At 43.8% G+C, this 23,270-nt stretch overlaps 1 protein-coding gene across 5 annotated transcripts in view; it reads left to right on the top strand.

Annotated features, from left to right (window-relative positions):
- Positions 1-484: 484 nt before the first annotated feature.
- The window catches only part of LOC103472158 (uncharacterized), an 82,946-nt gene continuing 60,160 nt past the window's right edge, over positions 485-23,270 (top strand). The window contains exons 1-2 of one of the 5 annotated variants that reach the window (XR_014089681.1): positions 485-949; positions 1,804-1,894. The gene's annotated coding sequence lies outside the window, so the exon portion shown is untranslated. The remainder of the gene's footprint in view (positions 950-1,803; positions 1,895-23,270) is intronic. The other 4 variants (XM_008421587.3, XM_008421585.3, XM_008421584.3 and 1 more) reach the window with 4 other exon arrangements.

Genomic DNA, 23,270 nt, shown 5'->3' with positions numbered 1-23,270 from the left:
TAAACCGCTACTCCGTGCTGAAGCAGAAACAATATGTTAAACGTTTTCTGTCATCTGACAAGTAGCAAATCTACACTTTATTCACCAAAAACATTTTTTTTTAATTCACCAAAAACTCTTCTGTAATCTGAAATGTTCGCTACGTTGAACTCCAGTTAGCTGCCTTTTCTCACTGTGCAAGAGGCAATTGCGTCATGCATGACGGGCAAAAGGTCAAAGGTAACAAGGTGACAGGAGGGCTTATTATGTTGTACAAAAAACCCCAACAAAAAAACAAATAATTTTAGTACATGTCTGATACATAAGTGTCAGAAGAGGGCTTAGGAAATAATACCAACAAAAAAAAAATTGTCCAAAACGGCACTTGGGGGCAAGGAGCAAAAGGGGCAGGTGCTCAAGCCCCCCATCCACCCCTGCACATGCCTGAGTGTGACCCTCTCTCGCACGATGACCGCAGTAGATTGGCACCAACCCAGCAGACCTGCCCGCGACTCTACAATAAGAATGTCATGCATTGATGGGTGGATGGAATAGATTTTTTTTTCCTGCCCCTAGTGATAAAATTAAGTTCAGGGATAGTTTACGGTTGGCCAACGTATTAAAAGAAACATGACTAGTATAAAGTAACGCTTAAGTTTTTGTTATTCTGCGCGTTCAAGATAAAACTCTTATTTATGTTCTTCGTGTTTAGTCATGTCTAAGTATTGCGAGAAGGTTACAGGCTTTATGGTCTGTCGTTTTCTACGTGGAAGCTGGCTTGACCGCAGCTTACGCAACACCAGCTGTACCCCCTATCTCCTGCAGTTGCACCATCACTGCGCTGCAGTCCTGGACACGCCCTGCAGCATCCCGCAGTGTAATTTCAAGGCTCTGACACAAACTGCTCCACGGGATTAAAATAATAATAAATAAACAATTAATAAACTGCAGGACGAACAAAACATCCAAGGTAAGGTCATTTCTGAATTATATTGTTAACAGTTTCCATTATGCAAGCTCTGTGCCTGAGAGATATATCTTGGCCAATTAAAAATATTGAACAATTTTTAAAGATTGAGGGTAAATTATGTGTGCTTTCATGGGAGTTGTTACGGCCGGTGCTGTTCTAACTGCAATCATCGCAGCATCCCTGTACCATATCAGACTAACCGGACAGAACATAGGGAGCATGGAATTAGCAAATTCTCATTGCTGAGACAAGGATGAGACGTGAGGTGCCGCATGCTTATATTCACTATATGCCACTATATGCAGTAAGCAATGCGGCTTACTGCATAAGTTTCCCAAGTGGTTCTATTTTAAGGAGAAGAGACTGAATGCGGCATGCGCTAACCTTCCCGTTTCAGTCTGTGGGAAACCTTGTGGAGTTAAATTAAAAACAGAGCAACGACACTAAGTTCTGTCCATCCACTTGCAAAAGAACATAAATTGCATTGTCAAGATAACAAGTAGATAGCGACTACCATACCAAGCGTTAAGATGTTGGTAGTGATTTTACATCTGGGCGGCAGCAACGGAGACATGCTGCTGTGCAGAGACTGGTGTGTGTTAGAATCGTGGCACAAAGGATTATGCAAAGCCAAAGGCTTGTGTGTGAGATAAATAACTGGCATAAGCCAAAATATCGCGTTAAGCTTTTCAACAGTATATAGGCAGGCACATGCAGAAGGTGGTAAGGTGGGGTGGAGAGGTCGGAGGGGGCTTGAGCTCCTTTTATCCTTAATATCCCAAGTGTCCTTTTTGAGTTTATTTATTTAACTTTATTTTCCTTACATTTTTTAAATGTTTTTATCTATGGGTTAGGAGGGTGGCTTGTGCTCCTCAACAACAGACTGTCACCGCGACGCTTCTCAAAGCCCCGGTACTGCCCACGGTTCGCTCTCTGCTTCATAAGGTAGGTTCGCAGCGCTGCTGACGGTTGTTACTGCTGAACCTCAACTGTTGTTATTTATTTATTGACAAACTATGTTGTTGTTTTTTTCTGTGATTGGATGCACTTCACTGACGTCATCTTCGTGTAACCTTATTTAAGACATGACACGTGTACTTGATTAAATGATTATTTCAGTGATTCTTGAGAATAGGGACAAAATGGGTTTTAATTTTCCCTTTTTTTTTTGTTATTTCTCAACCTGATGTATGCAAATATGACAAATAATGTTTTGGAAATATAAAGATGCTAAGGTACAGGCTCCCAGTTGCAACTTTTTTTTTTAATTACATTTTTAATCGACCTGACCTAGAACACTGTCATCACCATCTGACAAAATTAAATAAAATATAATTTTTAATGACCCTATTAGTGATATTTTTACTCATTTTGCAGACAAATGCTTCTCAAGAAACAAAATAAATATTATTTAAACAAAAAACAACAAAAAGTTCATCTGACAGAGTTGACACTGCATGACGGAGTTGACACAGAACTGAAGGTGATGACAAACTAGTGAGTAAAAAGAAAAACTTAATATATGTGAAGTAATGCAATTTATGTAAAATACATTAAAATTAATTAATTGCACATTTAAGTGAGATTTGACAACAATTTCACTGAAAGAGTCACAAAAACTGATGGAGTTGACATCTGACGGAGTTGACAAAAAGCCAAACTATCTCAATTTATATGATGTAATTCTGAAGGAGGCCATGTTGTAGTTCATCGGGTACATGAAATCTTTACATTGTACCAAAATTAAGCTTTTATTTCACAAAATTTCATAAAAGTTTTGTAAATTGTCAGTTATGGTGTTGACACATCATGGTTGTGACAAAAAACTTAGGAATAAAAAGAAGACAAAACTTAAGAATAACATAAGCTAACCAGAGCTAACTAGCCCTCTTAGCAAAGGAAGACTGTGTTGACAAAAACTAGGGACAAATTTCAATGGAGTTGGAAAATATATAACAATTATTTTTAATTCAATTTATTGATACTTTTATAATTATTTATATGACTACTTATACTTAATTGTCATAATATAGAATTTTAGTATTCCTTTAATTGTTTTAAACTATTATAATGTATTGAGTTCTGCTCCTGGACAAGGGCTTTTACAGGCATCATCCACCAACTACAATGTTTAAAATTAAAAAAAATATTCATCAAATACCTGGAAAATATACATTGTTGTGCTCACAGGTTAGTTCAGTCAGATATTTGAAAAAATAATATTTTGTGTATATTTCATTCAAATTTTGTGCTTTATCCATAGGACCTGTTTTGTCCCTATTCTCAAGAATCACTGATTTGTAATAAAGCGGTGACTTCTCTCTGATCAGCTGGAGATGTAGTGTGGCATTTGTCCGACTTTTCCCTGCCCTTAAGATGACCACACCAACAGGTTATGGGCTCAGGAGGGAGATGGGAAGTCGATGGCAAAGTCTGTGCTTTGACGGAGACAAAAGAAATAATGAGTTGTGGGAGACCATGTTCTTGGGTCACCACAGACTGCAAGGCTTAAAGGACAAGATTCTGTGTAAATTCGAGCTTGATGCCAAGGAAGAAGACGACTCGGAGAAAGATCCAGTTTCTATATGACAGCTGTTTGTCTTTAGTCATGAGAGAGGCAGCAGATAACGGCGGAAGGAGGTGCAGATCCAGCTAGGCCAGTGGTGCCCAACCCCCAGTCCACGGACGGACTGGTCCGTGGACCAATTGGTACTGGGCCGGGGAAGAAATAATTTTATATCTTTCGTTTTATGTATTATTTGAGTATGGAGGATCTTTTATTTTGAAAATCCTTTAACCGGATTCTCTTGGTTACTTGCGCACCAACATTGAGCCCACAAGCAGAAAATGAGTAAGAATCGGATCAGATGTCTTTGGAAAGTTTCTTTGCGAAGGGGAAAAGGCCCAGAGAAGAGACAGGAGAACGGATTTATCCCGGACCGGTAGGTGAGTCCCACATTCCAAGCCCGCTCTCCGTAACATGTGGCGACCGGCTCGCTAATGAGGCAATGAAGCCTTCAAACTGCTTCGCCACGTAGAGACCAACGCTGTGCTCAAGCAACACACCTCGGGTGTCATTGTCTCCCATCACTCCCAGATGGGACCGTCTCGTTGAAGAAACAAACTCAGGGCTCCCGTTAGTCATTATCGTGAGTTAAAATTTTCACAAAAGTAAAATGTTCGTTTTTGTGGCGCATCTGTTTCTTATTTTGAAGGGATATGTAAACGTTACCATAGCGACCAGAGTCAGAGAGCGTTCGGGCAGTGGTCGAGAGGAGATGAGTAGAGCCTGTGAGTCTTAAGTCTGGTTTAGACGGCAAGGTTTAAGAATTGTGGGCCGATTCTCCAAACCTCTGTGATCACAGAGCTGATAAAAGTACATCAGGTTTGATCGGTTCGTGTGTCCAAGGCAGGAGCAACACACCACACGAACCGATTTCAGTCATGAACATCCCAAATCCAGAGGATAATCCAGTAAAGCCCCCAAACATAGCATACGGGAATTTAGAATAACCAAACCCAGATGACGATGTAGAAGCAATAGTGATAGTTTGTGGATTCATTTTAAGAGATTAAAGAAACAAAAAGAAAAGGTGGTGGATAAAAGAGGATGGGAGCAGCCGCTCTATTTGCTGCACTATGATTTGGAGGTGACTGTTTTTTCATAGTTAACATTTTTAACTGAATAAACATGATAATATATAATAATGACCTTTACATATAATAATAAACATTTCCACTTATTTCCGATATTCACCGGACTCTCAGTTGCGCGATGTGTCAGCTGTTTGGGATTCCCCTCTGTTCTTACATCACCGCGCTTTCTGATTGGCTACTTGTCACATTCAACAGGTTGTGTTCTTGTTAGAGAAAACTCCACAGGCTGCGATAAAAAGGACAAGACAACCCAAATTGGGCATATTCAGGCTTTAGAGCAGTGTTTCTCAAACCAGCCTTTATCCAGGTCCCTCACCGCCCCCCACCAAAGAATTTGCAGGCTACTTTGCACTGACCATTATTTTAACATTAATATTACTATCACTATTGTAGATGTTTTGATTTTATGCTTGTTTCTGTATTCATCATCAAAAATTATTTCCCAGAGAACAAAAAAGTTATGGGAATAGAAATTATTTTCACAGGCGTCTAGGAAAAATGCAATGAACATTCAAGATAAAATTGGTAGGTCTAACAGCAGCCAATCAGAGTGGAGAAAAATATTCTTACTTTGTGCCATTTTCTAGTTGTTAAATATTCCACAAAATAACCAGATAAAAGATGAACAACAAGCCAGTTTAAACTTTGATCTATTTGAACTATAATGACTGAGCTCTGCAACATTAAAACATGGATAGAACTGTAACTACATTAATCATAACTCCTCTTCAGTGTTTGTCAGTTTCTGGTGGTGCAGCTCTGTGCTGCCTTCAGGAGAATGGGACATCAGAGTATCATCCATAAAATTTCACCCACATGGCATTTATTGTGCAAACCAGAGCTTTCAGTGGAAAAACAAAAGTTCCAGGTCCTTTTAATGCCATACAAATATGAGACAGAAACATGGATCATATCTTTATATCAACCTGTCTATTGATTTATAGATTAATAGTTTTACTGGACAGAAATTACCAAGAACAAATCTGGTTCTTAATCAAATCCTAATGAGTCCAATTGAAAGTGTCATGGAGTCACAGAACACCATCATGACATTTACACTGACATGAAAAATAATATTGAAGAAATACATATATCAAATCTAATTAAAAACATAAATAAGTGATCAGTTAATTACTGTTATGGTCTGTAAGATATATTTATTCTCAGTACTAGATGTGGTCTCAACAAACCCATAACATTTCAACAATATTATTTTACCTTTTATCTGGAAACAGTGTCTGGTTATTCTTGCCATACAGTTCTCTGTATTATTGCTCGAAAGGTCTTGCCATACCAGTTTATTCCTCTGTATTTACTTTAGTTTCTTGGTTTATTCTTGCATTTTGTTCTTCATTCATTTCCATTTAGTTTCATTTGATTAGTATTATCTTCTCTTGGTTTTTTGCTATGTCTACTTTAGTTTCTTTCCTGTTGCTAGATTTATTTTATCATTTATTGACGCTCACCATCATTTATTGACGCTTCACTCATCAAATACAGCTCCGTCTAATCGTCATGTGTTTCACATCATGTGTTGATTTTTTCACTGTTCAACATCGGATTCTCTGTTGTTATGCCATAATTCACATCTAGTTCGTCGCTCCGTTTCATGTCCCGCTTCTCCGGTTTAGAGTTTTGCGCAATGTGCGCTTCTTTGTTTTTTTTTGTTTGTTTTTTTTTTTAACCGCGTATGATGCAGGGCGGTCGGGAAGCGTATCGATGTGGAAAAGGCAGACTGACATAAACCTTTTAAAACAACGGAAACAATTTCTGCATTCTGGTTATTGAAATTTAAAAGTGCTGTGTTGTTCTATCACCCCCGTTTCATACCGGACCACTTACAGCACCGTGTTAACGCTATAAAATGAACGCTCTCTATTGTGGTATCACCCATGGAGGGATTTCTTGATTTCTTTATTTAAATGGGTTCATTTTTCAGAGGGATACACAGTGAGGGTATCGTGATTTTAGCTACCAGTAGCAGGAGAACGAAGCTGCGCCAAGAAGCTAACAGAAGCTAACAAACACTGAATAGAAGAAGAGCTGCCATCGATACAGTTGCAGCCAAGCATGATTTAATGTTACACAATACAGTTTTACCAAGTTTCTCAAAGTCTAAACTGACATTGTTGTGCATTTAAGGTGTAAAGTTTACCTTCGACCAAACGCCCCCCAAAGGTATCCCAGCGCCCCCCTTTTGTAAAAATGTCCGCCAGCGCCCCCTGCCGTCCTCTGAACGCCCCCTGGGGGGCGGTACCGCCCACGTTGAGAACAGCTACTTTAGAGGGAACACCAACATGCAGAAGCCTTATGTGACGGTTTTTACAGCGCCATGTATATTATTGAGAGACATTTTGTTGGTAGAGTCTTATATATATATAAAAATAAGATGAAACAATTTAATCTATCAAGGAAATTTTCTTTTGACTCTAAAACGATAAATCATATTCATGAATCACATTATTATACGGCCCATCTGTGGCAACAATACAAAAAGAAGTAGCCTGCAGAAACTTTATGTGGCATACAATGATGTCATGAGGCTACTACTCAAAGTGCCTAGATGGAGTAGTGCTAGCCATATGTTTGTACATAATGCTGCTCCCAGCGTAAGGCGCGCATTAGTGTACGGGAAAACATCATCGGCGCGCCGCCCCCTCCAGACGGGGTTTTGGCGCCCCCTCTGGTGCTGCGCCCCTATGCGTTGCATACCCTGCATACCCACTTTTTGCGCCACTGGTGGTGGATATGTAAAAGCAAAGACTATGCTGTAAGAGCATTTTGGAAATGGACATGTTATTGCATCTGCTTACCTGAATAAAGTTCATTTGTGGCCATTGATTAAATCAGAAGACGGAAAAGCTCTTCAGACATACTGTTTGTTCTTACGTGGGTGTTGTAATGCGATGGAAGAGATTCATGATCTTTCTGAATTAAACACACCTGTGATTAAAAGATTGCCATATAAGTTAAAAGATAAATGGCGAACAGTAGCATGTGACATTCAGGAGAAACGGCATCGAAGAGTAACATTTATGGATATTGTTTTCTTTATTGAGCGTCAAATCAAAATTACTACAGATCCTGTGTTTGGAAAATTAAGTGATGCTCCATCAACAAATCCATCAGCCAAGAGCACAGATGGAGGGAAATGTTTTTCTCGCCCAAGAACTACAGGAAGTAGCTTTGGCATCACTACTTCTGCTGTGGAGACAAATAATGCGTCAGAGGCGGATTATTTATCGGATCTCCACTGATGTGGAGATTTGTTTGTTTTGCAAAGGTGGACACAAACTGGAGTTATGCTCTCTGCTTGAAAGGTAACCTCATAATGAGAAGATGTAATTTCTTAGGAGAAATGGCGTCTGTTTTGGTTGCTTGCTCACAGGGCGCATCAGCAAAGAATGCAGAATACGCCTTTCATGTAAAATCTGTGGTTTCAGACATGCAAGCATACTCCATATTTACAACCAGAAGAAGAATGATGTCAATGATGTGAAGAAGAATGTCCACCCGTTGGTGGACACCTTCGGTGAGGGATGCTGTCAAGCTGAAGAAGGAGTCCTACCGGGCCTTTTTGGCCTGTGGGACTCCAGAAGCAGCTGATAGGTACCGGCGGGCGAAACGGCATGCGGCTCGGGTTGTCGCTGAGGCAAAAACTCGGGCGTGGGAGGAGTTTGGAGAGGCCATGGAGACAGACTTCCGTACGGCTTCGAGGCGATTCTGGTCCACCATCCGGCGTCTCAGGAGGGGGAAGCAGTGCAGCACCAACACTGTTTATAGTGGGGATGGTGCGCTGCTGACCTCAACTCGGGACGTTGTGGGCCGGTGGGCGGAATACTTTGAAGACCTCCTCAATCCCACCAACATGCCTTCTGTTGAGGAAGCTGAGCATGGGGACTCTGGGCTGGGCTCTCCAATCTCTGGGGACGAGGTCGCCGAGGTGGTCAAAAAGCTCCTCGGTGGCAGGGCCCCGGGGGTGGATGAGATCCGCCCGGAGTTCCTTAAGGCTCTGGATGTTGCGGGGTTGTGTTGGCTAACGCGACTCTGCAATATCGCATGGACATCGGGGCAGTTCCCCTGGACTGGCAGACTGGGGTGGTGGTCCCCCTGTTTAAAAAGGGGGACCGGAGGGTGTGCTCCAATTACAGGGGGATCACACTCTTAAGCCTCCCTGGTAAGGTTTATTCAGGGGTCCTGGAGAGGAGGGTCCGTCGGATAGTCGAACCTCGGATTCAGGAAGAGCAGTGTGGTTTTCGTCCTGGTCGTGGAACACTGGACCAGCTCTACACCCTCAGCGGGGTCCTGGAGGGTGCATGGGAGTTCGCCCAACCAGTCTACATGTGTTTTGTGGACTTGGAGAAAGCGTTCAACCGTGTCCCTCGGTGGGCCTTGTGGGAGGGTTCTCCGGGAGTATGTGGTACCGGGCCCTTTGATACGGGCTGTCAGGTCCCTGTATGACCGGTGTCAGAGTCTGGTCCGCATTGCCGGCAATAAGTCGGGCTCGTTTCCGGTGAGAGTTGGACTCCGCCAAGGCTGCCCTTTGTCACCGATTCTGTTCATTACTTTTATGGACAGAATTTCTAGGCGCAGCCGAGGTGTTGAGGGGATCCGTTTTGGTGGCCTTAGGATCGCATCTCTGCTTTTTGCGGATGATGTGGTCCTGTTGGCTTCATCGGAACATGATCTGCAGCTCTCACTGGAGCGGTTCGCAGCCGAGTGTGAAGCGGCCGGGATGAGGCTCAGTGCCTCCAAATCCGAGGCCATGGTCTTGAGCCGGAAAAGGGTAGAGTGCCTTCTCCGGGTCAGGGGGGTCGTCCTGCCTCAAGTGGAGGAGTTTAAGTATCTGGGGATCTTGTTCACGAATGAGGGAAGAAGGGAACGGGAGATCGACAGGCGGATTGGGGCAGCGTCTACTGTGAAGCGGGCGCTGTACCGGTCCGTCGTGGTGAAGAGAGAGCTGAGCCAAGAAGCGAAGCTCTCGATTTACCGGTCGATCTACGTTCCCACCCTCATCTATGGTCATGAGCTTTGGGTCATGACCGAAAGAACGAGATTACGGGTACAAGCGGCCGAAATGAGTTTCCTCCGCAGGGTGGCTGGGCTCTCCCTTAGAGATAGGGTGAGAAGCTCGGTCATCCGGGAGGGACTCAGAGTAGAGCCGCTGCTCCTCCACGTCGAGAGGAGCCAGTTGAGGTGGCTCGGGCATCTGGTAAGGATGCCTCCTGGACGCCTCCCTGGTGAGGTGTTCCGGGCACGTCCCACCGGGAGGAGGCCTCGGGGAAGACCCAGGACACGCTGGAGGGATTATGTCTCTCGGCTGGCCTGGGAACGCCTTGGGATTCCCCCGGAGGAGCTGGAAGAAGTGGCTGGGGAGAGGGAAGTCTGGGCCTCCCTTCTGAAGCTGCTGCCCCCGCGACCCGACCCCGGATAAGCGGAAGAAAATGGATGGATGGATGAAGAAGAATGAAGTTCAACTAGGTACTGAAGCAGTGAAATCTCCTGTCACAGTTCAGACTAGTGGTCTTACTGGGGCCGGTGAACAGGACTATCGACTTCCCATCGTACCAGTCAAGGTGAAATCAAAGAGAGGTCAACGAACACTGGAAACATACGCCTTTTTGGACCAAGGGAGTTCAGCATCCTTTTGTACAGTGGGTCTTTTGGATAAGCTGAATCTCACTGGGAGAAAAACAAAGATTCTCTTGCGCACCATGGGACAAGAGAAAGTTGTGGACAGCTTCATTGTACCTGAACTTGAAATTGACGGACTGGACAGCAAACTGTATTATGACATGCCTGATCTCTTTACTCAGCATAAAATGGCTGTAGACCTGAGTAACATCCCAAAGCAACAAGACCTGGATATCTGGCCACATTTGAAGCGTGTTCATTTGCCAGAGATTAAAGCACAGGTGGAGCTTTTGATCGGCATGAACATGCCCAGAGCCCTAGAACCTTTAGAGGTCATCAGGAGCGAAGGTGATGGATCTTTCATCATTAAAACCATGCTTGGCTGTACAGTGAATGGGCCGATTGACCGAGAATGCTGGGAAAGACCAGATTGTCTGTCAGCTGTCACCATGAACAGAATTTCTGCTGTTACATTGGATAATCTATGGACGCAACAATTCAAGATGGATTTTCCCAAGAGCAGCCATGATGAGCAAATGGGGCTGTCAAAGGAAGACTCCCAAGTTTCTAGAGTTGCGTGATGGACACTACAACATTGCCTTGCCTTTGAGAGACCGAGACATAAGAATGCCTCATAAACGAGCAATTGCTGAACAATTGGCTTTGAGCTTAAAGAAAAGGTTCATCAGAGATAAAAATTTTCACAAACACTACACTGCCTTCATGAAATATCTTTTATCCAAAGATTATGCAAAAAGTGTGCCAACCACAGACTTGGAGCACAGTGATGGAAAGGTTTGGTATATCCCTCACCATGGGGTGTGCCATCCTACCAAGGGAAAGATTCGGGTCGTTTTTGACTGCGCTGCATCATTCCAGGGCATTTCTCTCAATTCACAACTCCTGAGTGGTCCTGATTTAACAAATAGCCTGATTGGCGTGCTGACTAGGTTCAGAAAAGAGCCTGTTGTTTTTGATGTCTGACATTGAAGCCATGTTCCATCAGGTGCATGTGCCAGAGGAAGATTCTGACCTATTTAGGTTCCTCTGGTGGCCTGGTGGTGATTTCAATCAGAGCATGCAGGAGTACCGCATGGGTGTTCATTTTTTTGGAGCAACATCATCTCCGAGTTGTGCTAACTATGCCCTGCGGAAATGTGTAGAAGACAACAAAGCAGATTTTAGCCAGCAGATGATTGACACCATTCTGTACAGTTTCTATGTGGATGATTGCCTTGCCTCAGTAGACACTGAAGAGGAAGCTATATCTCTTTACTCAGTCCTTAGACTCATCTGCGCCAAAGGTGGCTTCCACTTAACAAAGTGGATAAGTAATAGTTGCAGCATCCTGGCAGTAATACCTGAGGAAGAAGAGGTTAAAAGAGGTTAAAAACCTAGATCTGGATTGTGACCTTTTGCCTGTTGAATGAGCATTAGGAGTATGGTGGTGTCTACAGTCACATGCGTTTAAGTTCTGTATATCCATCCCAAACAGACCATTGACCCGAAGAGGGATCCTTTCCACTGTTAGCACTTTCTATGACCCCTTGGGATTCCTAGCTCCTGTCATTTTTATAGCGAAAAGAATTCTTCAAGACCTGAGTCATAAGGGAATAGATTGGGATGATGCTATTCCATCAGCCATTGTTCAAGAGTGGAAAAGCTGGATGGAGGAATTGCAACTGTTAGACAGCATCAGCATCAAAAGATGTTTGAAACCTACTGATTTTGGAAAATCTGCTCAGTTGCACCATTTTGCAGATGCGAGTGAGAAGGGGTATGGTGTTGTTACCTACCTCCTGCTGCAGAATTGTCTCTACCAGGTGCACAGTTCCTTCATAATGGGGAAGTCCAGGGTGGCACCTTTAAAACCAGTCACAATTCCCCGTATGGAATTGACGGCAGCTGTGATGGCAGTTCGCATGGACATAGTGTGGAAAAGATAACTAAGGCTACCTCTCCTGGATTCAGTGTTTTGGACAGACAGCACATCTGTATTGAAATACCTCAATAACAAGACTTCCAGGTTCCGTGTTTTTGTGGCAAACAGAGTGTCAGAGATTCTCAGGGCTTCTGGCGTCTCCCAGTGGAGATATGTGAACACAACAAATAATCCAGCACACCTTGCCTCCAGGGATGTGAAGGTACAGCAATTTCTACATGAAACTACATGGTTATCTGGTCCTGCATTTCTTACACAGCCAGAGACAGATTGGCCTGTAAACCCAGAGAACTTACAGGAACTTCGACATGACGACCCTGATGTCAAAGTGTCTGCTTCTGTTGGTGTTTCTCCCGCACAAGATGATGATCGTCCTTTGGCTCTTTTGATTCATCGTGTTTCATCCTGGACTTGTCAGAGTAATGGGTTGGATTTTAAGATTCAAAACAATGCTCTTGCATCACAAAAGAAACAAGGCACATTTTCAGCCAGCATGTGAAACAACCCAGTCTGAAAGTGCTCATCAGAGGGGTGAGCTGCATACTGGCTTTCTCTCATTGGGAGAGATTGAGGATGCTGAGATGCAGATAATCAAGTTTTGTCAGAAGGAAAGATATTCTGAAGAAATGTCCTGTCTCCAAAAAGGAGAGAACGTCAAACGGAGCAGTCACATATAGAAGTTAAATCCTGTTATAGAGGACGTCTCAGCAGGGCTGTCATGTCTGAAGATTCTAAACATCCTGTCATTGTTGTGAAAGATCTTCATATTGCTTATCTTATTCTCCAATATATCCATAAAGGGGTCGGTCATGGTGGTAGGAACCACATACTCTCAAAGCTCCATCAGAAATATTGGATTCCTGGTGCTGGTGCATTGATTAGAAAGATCATGTCAAGGTGTGTGATCTGCAGACGGCTTCACGGAGCTGCAGGCCAGCAACAAATGGCTGACCTGCCTGAAAGCAGAGTGACACCTGAGAAGCACCCCTTTAGTTTTGTTGGAGTGGACTATTTTGGTCTATTTGAAGTGAAGTGTGGGAGAAGTCTTGTGAAGAAATACGGAGTTATCTTCACATGTTTGGCGATCAGAGAAGTTCATATTGAGGTTGCCTCATCTCTTGACACAGACTCTTTCATTAACGCCTTATGATGTTTCATTGCAAGGAGAGGCCAAGTACAAGAGCTGTGGTCCGATAATGGTACCAACTTTGTGGGCGCAGAGTGCGAATTGAGATGAGCGATCGAATATTGGAATCAAGAAAAGATCTCTGATGCGCTGTCTCTGAAGGGAGTGAAATGGATCTTCAATCCTCCAGCTGGGTCACACCATGGTGGAGCATGGGAGAGATTGATCCATTTAATCAGGAAAGTTCTTAATTCTACCCTGCAGACACAGCATCTGGATGAGGAAGGACTTCAAACTGCTCTCTGTGAAGTGGAGTCAATCCTCAATAGTAGACCTATTACATTGGAATCTGCTGATCCAAATGATCTGGAAGCTCTGACGCCGAACCATCTTCTCTTACTCAAGTCTAATCCAAGTTTACCACCGGGTTTATTCCAGAAAGATATTTATGCACGGAAACGATGGAAACAAGTCCAATACATATCTGATCTGTTCTGGAAGAGATGGATTAAAGAATATCTGCCTCAACTTCAACAGCACCAAAAGAGGATGAAGATTAGATGCAACTTTGTTCCTGGAGATGTGGTCCTTATAATGGATGATTCTGCACCTCATGGTTCCTGGATCATCGGTAGAATCACAGAAACTGTGCCAGATAAAAATGGACATGTACATCGGGTCTGGATTAAGACCCCAACCAGCTGCTTATGCAGACCCATCACAAAGATATGCCTTCTTCAGGAGACCTTAGATCAATGAAGATAGCATGTTTGACTTAACTCTTAACATGACCTTTTGACTTGACTTTACCATAACTAGATGTACATCACAGACTGACTATATTTAGGCTAAGTGCTGGTAACCTCTGGCCTATGACTGACCGACTATGGATGGACTATTTTGAAGAAAAGAAGAAATGATTGACTATTTGCTTATGACTTTCATGGACTGTTTGAATGTGTTATGTTATCTCATTGTATGTTTTGATGTAGTGTATGTCTTAGGTTATGGTGTTGTATGAGTAATTGTTACTATGTAATGATGTAATAATTAGGGACATCCCATGCTACACCTAACCCATGCTGGTTAGGTGTAGCATGGGATCACGTGGTGATCTACAATCACAAAAAATTAGTGATTGTAGATCACCTGTCGCTCATCTGGTGGACTTCAGTGAGTGGGTGATAGGGGAGGTCTACTTTTGCTAACCGCTATGTTTTGTCTTTGATCACTGTTTAATTCTACGGATCCGTTTTTATGCTGCCTTTGAACACTGTTTACCTTTGGATATTAACAATAAAATCATTGCAACTGATTTTATTGTTAAAATCAGTTGCAATGGATTTACGTTTTGATCAGCTAGCGCATCAACAACCACTTCCCTACTCAGCCGCTCAGCGACTTTGTTTGGCAGTCGCTAATAGAGGCTCTGCTAAAATATTTCTTGCCATCTTTCATGTTCTTTCAGCAAACAGTTGAGACAGAGTTGTTTTTGGTTTCACCACTATTTACCTGCTGTTTTACCTGCCATTCAAAGTATTCTTAAAAGATCGTCTTAAGATTGTCTTAAGAAAAGTCATGTGACCAAACCGGCAGAGGAGATGAAAAGTTAAAACTTGAGTTAAAATGTTTAGTTTTAACATTTTAACTCAACCTAACTAGAGGTTGTACACAACCTCAAGTTGGGTAACCCCAATGTCTTCTTAAAAGATAGTCTTTGAGAACGCTTCTTAAAAATATAGTCAGTGTTTTCAGCAAAGTTGAGCTGACTGTCCAGGAATGACTTGAGGTATTTAAAATATGCCACAGTTTCAACAGGTTGGCCATCAAGTGAAACTGGAATCACTTTCAGTTCTTGTTTATCTCATTTAATTAGCTCTTCTTCCTTAAGAAAATGAAAAGGTATGTTATTTTGTGAGGGAATTTATATTTTACTGTTCCAGTAATGCCAGAATTAATAATAAGTAATAAAGACTTTGTGTTATTCTGATTTAGTAATGTAATTAGATTAGTTGTGTTACCACCACCACGCCACTAGAGGCAGTCGCAAGTCCGAAAAGATGCGACTAAGGAGCAGATTTAGAAGTACACCAAAAGCTACAGAATTTGGTAAAAACTGTGAGCTGCCATTAAGTAAATGAAAGAAAGAAGTTCAAATACATTCTGAGAATGAAACTCCTTCCTAAAGGTGAAAATATATTACAGATTTCAAAAGAAAATAAAAACGGAAGTACAGGAAATAGTGCCCCCTTCACTTCCGGATTTCAATGGCCCCATTTCCAAATAAGGTATGAGACTGACAATGGTCCGTCCCCGCCCCTTTCTGTTTGCTGCAGCGAGGTCCTTCTCAAGATTTTTGAAAGGTTTGCCTGAACCATAAACCATTTGTGTCCATATAACATAAAGCAGAGATGACACCAGACTTTTTGCGAGCTCAGAGTTAAGCTGAGAAGTTATGAAAACACTGTAAAATCCACCCAAGTAAAAAAAAGTATGCTTTAGTTTACAAAAGTTTAACATACTTTAGCATACTTTGGTTGATGTACTTAAACTGTACTATTTTGGAACAATTTTTTGTGCTTAGTATACTTTAGTAGTATTTAAATAGTATTAAATTACAACTTTTAGTATACTTTAGTATACTCAACGTACTTTTTGGAACAACTTATGTACTTACTATACTTTTTTAAGTAGTACTCAGAAATATTCCAAAAATATTCCATATTGAGTGTACTAATTCTATCATAGAATTATATTAAAAATATGCTTTAAATATACTACTAATATATTAGTAATGTATTTAAATTACACTTTTTTATTCTGATTTACTGCTATTGCTAATAAAGTACAATTTTAATTACACGAGTCTTTATTCATACTTTGTACATTACATGCATAACTTACACTACAGTACTTACATTGTTTTAGGCTGCAATTACATGGAAAGATTAATTACACTAAGATTAATTAATTAATTAATTAATTAAATTAATTAATAGTATTAAATTACAACTTTTAGTATACTTTAGTATACTCAACGTACTTTTTGGAACAACTTATGTACTTAGTATACATAAGTTAATTAATTAATTAATTAATTTGTTTTATTACCAACATTTAAAATTGTCCAGTTTTACTCAACTTTATTAACGTCACATAAATTATCAGTTTACACATCAAAAGTGAACACAATGAACATGAAAATTTAAGTGTGACAATAAAACATGAAAGTGAGGATCAAAGACAGAACATTCCCACTCATTGCACCTTACAGAAACCTACAAAAAATAACAATGGAGCAATTAAACGGGGAAAGCATTGGTATTTTAAAGACAGAAAAATGAAAAATAAAAAAATTATACTTACAATTTTAAGATGTTTTGTACTCGCTGTGTTTGTGTGGTGGGATGGTGTTCCACCCTCCCTCACTCTGTGTACCTGGTGTAGCGAGAGGCGCACCGTTGATTGGTGGGCGGGGCAGATGCCTTTAAAGTTGGGCAGGCCGCTACAAGGTGTGTGTGTCTTTGTTTCCTCCACTGTCTGTACAATTGGCGGCTGCATGCTGTCTGGTATTTGATCGGCTCATCTGAGATCGTAAGTGCCGGTTTTGCTATCCGTGGCTGGGATCATGGTTGGTTTTTGGTTGCTACACCTGTCGTGCGTTTCTACAGTGTTGTTCTGCTGGCGTTGCCGGCTGCAGCGGGAGGTTGTTGTGGCGTGCGGCTTCCATCTGGTCCGCGCCTGTTGATCTGCTCCCTCACGGTTTAGGCTGTGTCTCCATCCCTGGGTAAGCTACCTGCCATTTGGCTTTTGATTTCTTTTGTCTGTATCCACGGTTAATGGGTTTTCTGTTTCAGGCGGCTGATTGTGTTTGGAGCTGCGGCGCTTTGGACGCTCTGCTGTCTTGTCTTCCTGTTGTTTCTTTGGGCCGCTCTCCACTGAACCTGTTGCGGATTGGGCAGGCTGTGTGGGCGGGGTATTACTCCTGTGGCCCCATAGTAGGGCACTTGGAATGACGACAACAACTTGTTCCATTGTTTTAAGTATCTTCTTTTACCGTTTTGTTGAAGTATTCTTTTGTTTTCTTTTGTTTGTTTTACTAATTTCTTTTGCATGTTTTCTTTTGTTTGACTCATTTGTATTGCATGGTTTGTTTGGAATAATCGAACTTGTCTCCCTTTTTTCTTTGTGTACCTTTTGTTCCAGAGACTGAGTAGTAGGCCTGAAGCCTCATTTTTAAAGAAATGTTTTAAAGGATTGTTTAATAAAATATTGTGCACTGCTAAATCTGTGTTCTGGTGCATCTTGTTACTTTCAAAAAGATCACCACCTGCTGGTCACATATGTAACATCAGCAGAACTGATGATAATTGGGACCGGATGCCTGGGGTGGAAAAACATTTATGGGTGTCTTCTTTGCCTGTTTATGTTGGAAGTAGAAAAAAATAGTCAGCAATGTCATAGAATCAGTTGATGTTGGCATCAACTATGAAGCTGTTTTAAGTGTGGACTTAAGGAGACAAACTACCTTAAAATCTTTCCATCCATGATCTGAACACACTGATCCTTGCAGGGTAGCGAGGGGGCTGGTGGTGCCCATCTCCAGCAATCATCAGATGAGAGGCGGGTTTCATACTGGACAGGTCACCAGTTCAACGCTGACTCTTAGAGTCACTTTCTGTTTATGTAACTCTGGGGTGTATATTATTAGTTAAAATCCAGTGTTAAAACAAAGTGTTTCCGTATCAAATCTAGAGGTGTTAAAATTGAATCAATAACTCTTTTCTTCTTAACTCTGAACTCCTACAGCGGCTCTAACACTGAATGAGTTAATTCACTGACTCCGCCCCAGAATCACAGATTCCCACTGAAGCAAAGCGACAGAAGCCAAGTCATTTCAGGACTGTTTACTTTCCACATGTCTGAGTTATTTACTGCGCTTGGTAAGTTTTTTTTTTTTTTTTTTTTCTGAGATGGTTTATAACTATTATTTTGAGTTAAGCTCAACCTGTATGATAAACATCACGTTCGCCACACGGCTCGGTGTTAGCATATTTAGCTTAGCATGCCGAATGTTTGTGGAGTATAAATGTTGGAAAAAAATCGAGCCGGTGAACATTCAGTCAAATTCTTGGCTAAATTGAACAGATCTTTATGTTGAGAGCATTATTCCCGCTTTTGGGTCTTCTTATATAGGTTTTGCAGCATGTTTTAATCCTTTTATTGCCTTTTTGTATATATTAGAACCAGTCTGGTTGAGGATGAATCATCAGCCTAACCTCCCCCTCCCGATCCCTCCATGGATTCTTCGAAGATTCAAGCTCCAAAAATGATTATGTAAGTATTAATATCTCTGAAACCCTACATTTCTGTAATGGAGGTTTGTTTTTAGAGTTGTAGTAAAAAAAATTTTCTTTGTTCCATTTCTCATGGTGTTTTTTGTTTGTTATATGATCCAGAAACCGACACTGGCTGTCCTACTCAGAGACTGAAGACTGTCCATCGCATGAGGAGCGTGTTGATGTCGCCGGCCAAAAGTCACGAACAGCCCAACAACCTGAAGACAATCTGTCAGTGAGTGAACATTTCTCTGGTGGAGTGCAGAGAGGAAATGAAGCCTAGCTGCAAATTCAGGCTGGAAAACGTCTGCCTCACCTGCTCCACCCAATGCTCTCCGCCTCCAACCTCAGCGCTGCACCTCGACCCAGCGTGTTCAATCACCAATCAAGCTCAGCTTATAAGGATCTACACCCACGCCGTCAGCCGCTCTCCAGCTGTGCTCAACTGGTACGCATTTCAATGCCTGACTTCGAGTCCGATGTTCCTCTCGGTTCTCCGGTCGCCCTCGCGGGGATCCGGGTACCCTTTCCTCCTCTCCTGTTAGGCGTAGCACTCGTTTGGCTATGCGCCCAGGTCTCCTGTCTCCTGCTTCCTTCCCTAAATCGAATAGAATCTCCCTTACCCCTGGCCTTTGAACTCCACAAGTGGCTTCACTAGCGGCTCTCCTCCCACTCAACGACTCCTCTCCGTCTCCTTTGCCACCGTCTACTCCTCATCCCCCTCCTCCAGTCAGCAGGAAGAGAACCTGCAAGTCTTCCGAAAAGCGTTGCAAGAGATTCTTATCATGCTTACTCAAGCGGTTTCCTGCCACCTATGTGGCATCGCAGACCATCAAAGCGCCTTCTGCCCCTCTCTCCCTTTCAAGTCTGGTCTGTCCGCCGCAGCTCCTCCGTAGCCGCTCCTTAAATCAAACCCGATTGATCGTTATGGCAGACAAGTGCAGGTTCATCATAACATGCCCATTTCCAATAATTTTATTGAGAGCTTTTACTCATTTCCTAATTGTGCTTTCCTCCATGTATGGAGCTTTTGCAGAGACGCCCATCCCAAGTCGGTTTGCCCCCGCCGCACCTTTCCCGGCAGGAGCCATCGAGGCTCCAGGAATTAGTTTCTCGCTTTCTCACCACCCCCATCCATGTTCCCGTATTAGCTTCTCTATTGATCCATCACCCTGATTGTTCGTTCGTTGATTTTCTTATCATTGGTCTCACTCTGGATTTTTTATAGGCTTACCCCAGCTCCCTGCTCTGGTCCTCCCTAATCTTCAGTCAGCATTAAGCGATCCGAACGCTGTCTCTCAATTATTGCAGAAAGAAGTGTCTAAGGGTTAAGTCATCGGCCCCTGCGCTTCTCCCCCCTTTTCCCACTTTTGCATTAACCCACTCGGAGTCACAGTTTGCAAATATTCAGGGAAGAAACGCCTGATTCCAGACTTATCTGCGCCTCATTCCAGTTCCCACCTCAGCATTATTCCAAAGCAACCCTTTTCTCTTCATTATGCCACTATAGATCACGCTGTCGCGCTGATAAAATCAGCTGGTCCGGGTGCGTGGCTGGCTAAAGCCGACATCACTGACGCTTTTAAGATCATGCCGGTACATCCCTCCCAATGTCATCTGCTGGGCCCTAAATGGGACACTAAGTTCTATTTTTTTGTGCGTTTTACTTTTGGATGCAGAAGCAGCCCTGGTCTCTTAAATTCATTATCCGAAGCACAATGCTGGATCCTTCTGAACGTCATCAAACTTCCCTGCGTGTTCCATCTTCTTGACGACTTTCTGCTTATCGATCCACCCTCTCACTCTTCCCGCTCACTATCCAAACTGAAAGATCTTTTCAATCATGTCGACGTTCCTCACTCCAAAGAAAAAACTGTCGGTCCAACAAAAATTTTGGAATTTCTGGACATCATACTAGATTCCAAAGAAATGGTAACTACTCTGACGGCCGATAAACTATCTCAGATTCGTGAGATTTCTCAAGCTTACCTGTCTGCCGCGACCCTTTCCAAGCGTCAGCTTCTATCTCTGCTTGGGCATCTCAACTTCGCCATGCGCATAATCCCTCAGGGGCGCCCTTTCATTTCTCAGCTGCTCGATCTAGCGAATTCAGTTCCTTCCTTATTCGATCAGGTTGTTTTAGACGCCGGCTGCCGCTCCTATCTCTGGAACGGCATCTCTTTTTTTTATGATGACGCCATTCTCTCGGCAGATTCCATGCAGTTTTTCACGGACGCTGCCCCATCCGCAGGTTTTGGGGGCTTTTTTCAGGGCAGCTGGTTCACAGAGAAATGGCCCCATTCGATTCCAAAGTCGGAGTCTTCTGCCTTTGATGAAATTGTTCCTGCAGCCTGCTGCCTTTGGGGAAGGCAGTGGAAAAGTAAGCACATTGTAGCTTTCTGTGATAATGCAGCAGTCATCAAAGCTATTAACAAAGGCCGCTTCCTCTTCCAAATCTATCATGCGTTTTCTACGGCGTATTACCTGGCAATCTGTGGTTAATAATTTCATCCTCTCTGCGCGCCTCGTCCCGGGTCATTCTAACGCCATTGCCGATGCTCTGTCTCGCCTTCAATTTCAGATCTTCCGCCGTCTCTGCCCTTCAGCAGATCCTCTCCTGATGCCAGTTACCTCTTTCAAGGATCTCATCCTGAATTAATCTCCCCTTCTCTCCGGCCTTTGCTCCAGTCTGCAAAATTTTACGTTAAGAACGGCCTTGCACCTTCTACGTTTAAATCCTACACCATCACCTTGCACAAGTATGCTAAATTCTGTTCCCTCCACAAGACCCCACTTTATCCTATCCAAATTAACACGGCCGTAGTTTTCATTACCTATTGTTTTGATCAGCTTAATCTCGCCCTCTTATATTCGCAGTCTTCTCGCCGGAATTAACTTTTTCTCTCAGCTTCACCAGCCTTTCTCCTCAAGTAACCTTTTTTCTAACCATGTGATAAAGCTTCTCCTGAAGGGTATTTCCCATATTCACCTGTCACTACCAGATAGCAGGAAACCAATCACACTTCCTATCCTCAATAATTTGCTCAGTAATCTTAAATGCAGTTCCTATTCTCCTTATCTTCAGAGCCTCCTTATGAGCTCTTTCCTATTAGCCTTCTATGGTCTCCTTCATTTGGGAGAATTCACATCCCCAAACAACACTTTCATTTCTTCTAGAGACCTAGCCGTTTCCGACCTCAGTTTCCACCCAGACTTCTACAGTTTATCCCTTAAGCACTCTAAAGCTAAAAGAGCCTGTCCATCATTGCGGCTCGCACTAATGGTCCGTTCTGCCCCTTTCGGGCCATGTTTAAATTTGTGCTTTTAAGACATAAACTGAGCGTCCCCCCTGAACCTCTTTTCTTAACCCCAGAAGGCTCGATCATGTCATCTGCATGGTTTCTTAAACACGTGAGACTTTTACTAGCTGCATGCAACCTCCTATTACAGGTTTCATTTCAAGAGTCCCGCCTCTCTCCGTTTCTCAGACCACTTCCCTGTGAGTCTACTTTAAGCTCCTCTCTGCCCCACAATCAAGCAGCCCCGTTGCCAACCTTAGTATATTAGCTTCCTTGAAGTTATCTCAATATCCCCTTAATTGGCCTTCATCCTTCAGCCCGGCTCCGCGCTATCCCTGTAACCCCTCGACTGGCATTCATCCTCCAGCCCGGTTCCGTGCCATCCCTGTAACCCCTCGCTGGCCTTCATCCTTCAGCCCGGCTCCCCGCTATCCCTGTAACCCCTCGGCTGGCCTTCATCCTTCAGCCCGGTTCCGCACCATCCCTGTAACCCCTCGACTGGCCTTCATCCTCCAGCCCGGTTCCGCGCCATCCCTGTAACCTCTCGGCTGGCCTTCATCCTCCAGCCCGGTTCCGCGCCATCCCTGTAACCCCTCGCTGGCCTTCATCCTCCAGCCCGGCTACGCGCCATCCCTGTAACCCCTCGGCTGGCCTTCATCCTCCAGCCTGGCTCAACGTCATCCCTGTAACCCCTCGCTGGCCTTCATCCTCCAGCCCGGCTACGCGCCATCCCTGTAACCCCTCGGCTGGCCTTCATCCCCCAACCTGGCTCAACGCCATCCCCACAACCCCTCGACTGGCCTTCATCCTCCAGCCCGGTTCCGCGCCATCCCTGTAACCCCTCAACTGGCCTTCATCCTCCAGCCCGGCTCCGCGCCATCCCCGTAACCCCTCGGCTGGCCTTCATCTTCCAGCCTGGCTCCACGCCATCCCCACAACCCCTCGACTGGCCTTCATCCTCCAGCCCGGCTCCACGCCATCCCCACAACCCCTCGACTGGCCTTCATCCTCCAGCCCGGTTCCGCGCCATCCCTGTAACCCCTCGACTGGCCTTCATCCTCCAGCCCGGTTCCGCGCCATCCCTGTAACCCCTCGACTGGCCTTCATCCTCCAGCCCAGTTCCGCGCCATCCCTGTAACCCCTTGCTGGCCTTCATCCTCCAGCCCGGCTCCACGCTATCCCTGTAACCCCTCGGCTGGCCTTCATCCTCCAGCCCGGTTCCGCGCCATCCCCGTAACCCCTCGCTGGCCTTCATCCTCCAGCCCGGCTCCGCGCCATCCCCGTAACCCCTCGGCTGGCCTTCATCCTCCAGCCTGGCTCCACG

The sequence above is a fragment of the Poecilia reticulata genome, chromosome 11 (genome assembly GCF_904066995.2).
Source record: "Poecilia reticulata chromosome 11, P_reticulata-male-v2, whole genome shotgun sequence".
NCBI lineage: Eukaryota > Metazoa > Chordata > Actinopteri > Cyprinodontiformes > Poeciliidae > Poecilia > Poecilia reticulata.
Note: the sequence above shows the minus strand (reverse complement) of the source record. Positions and strands in the feature narration are given on the sequence as shown.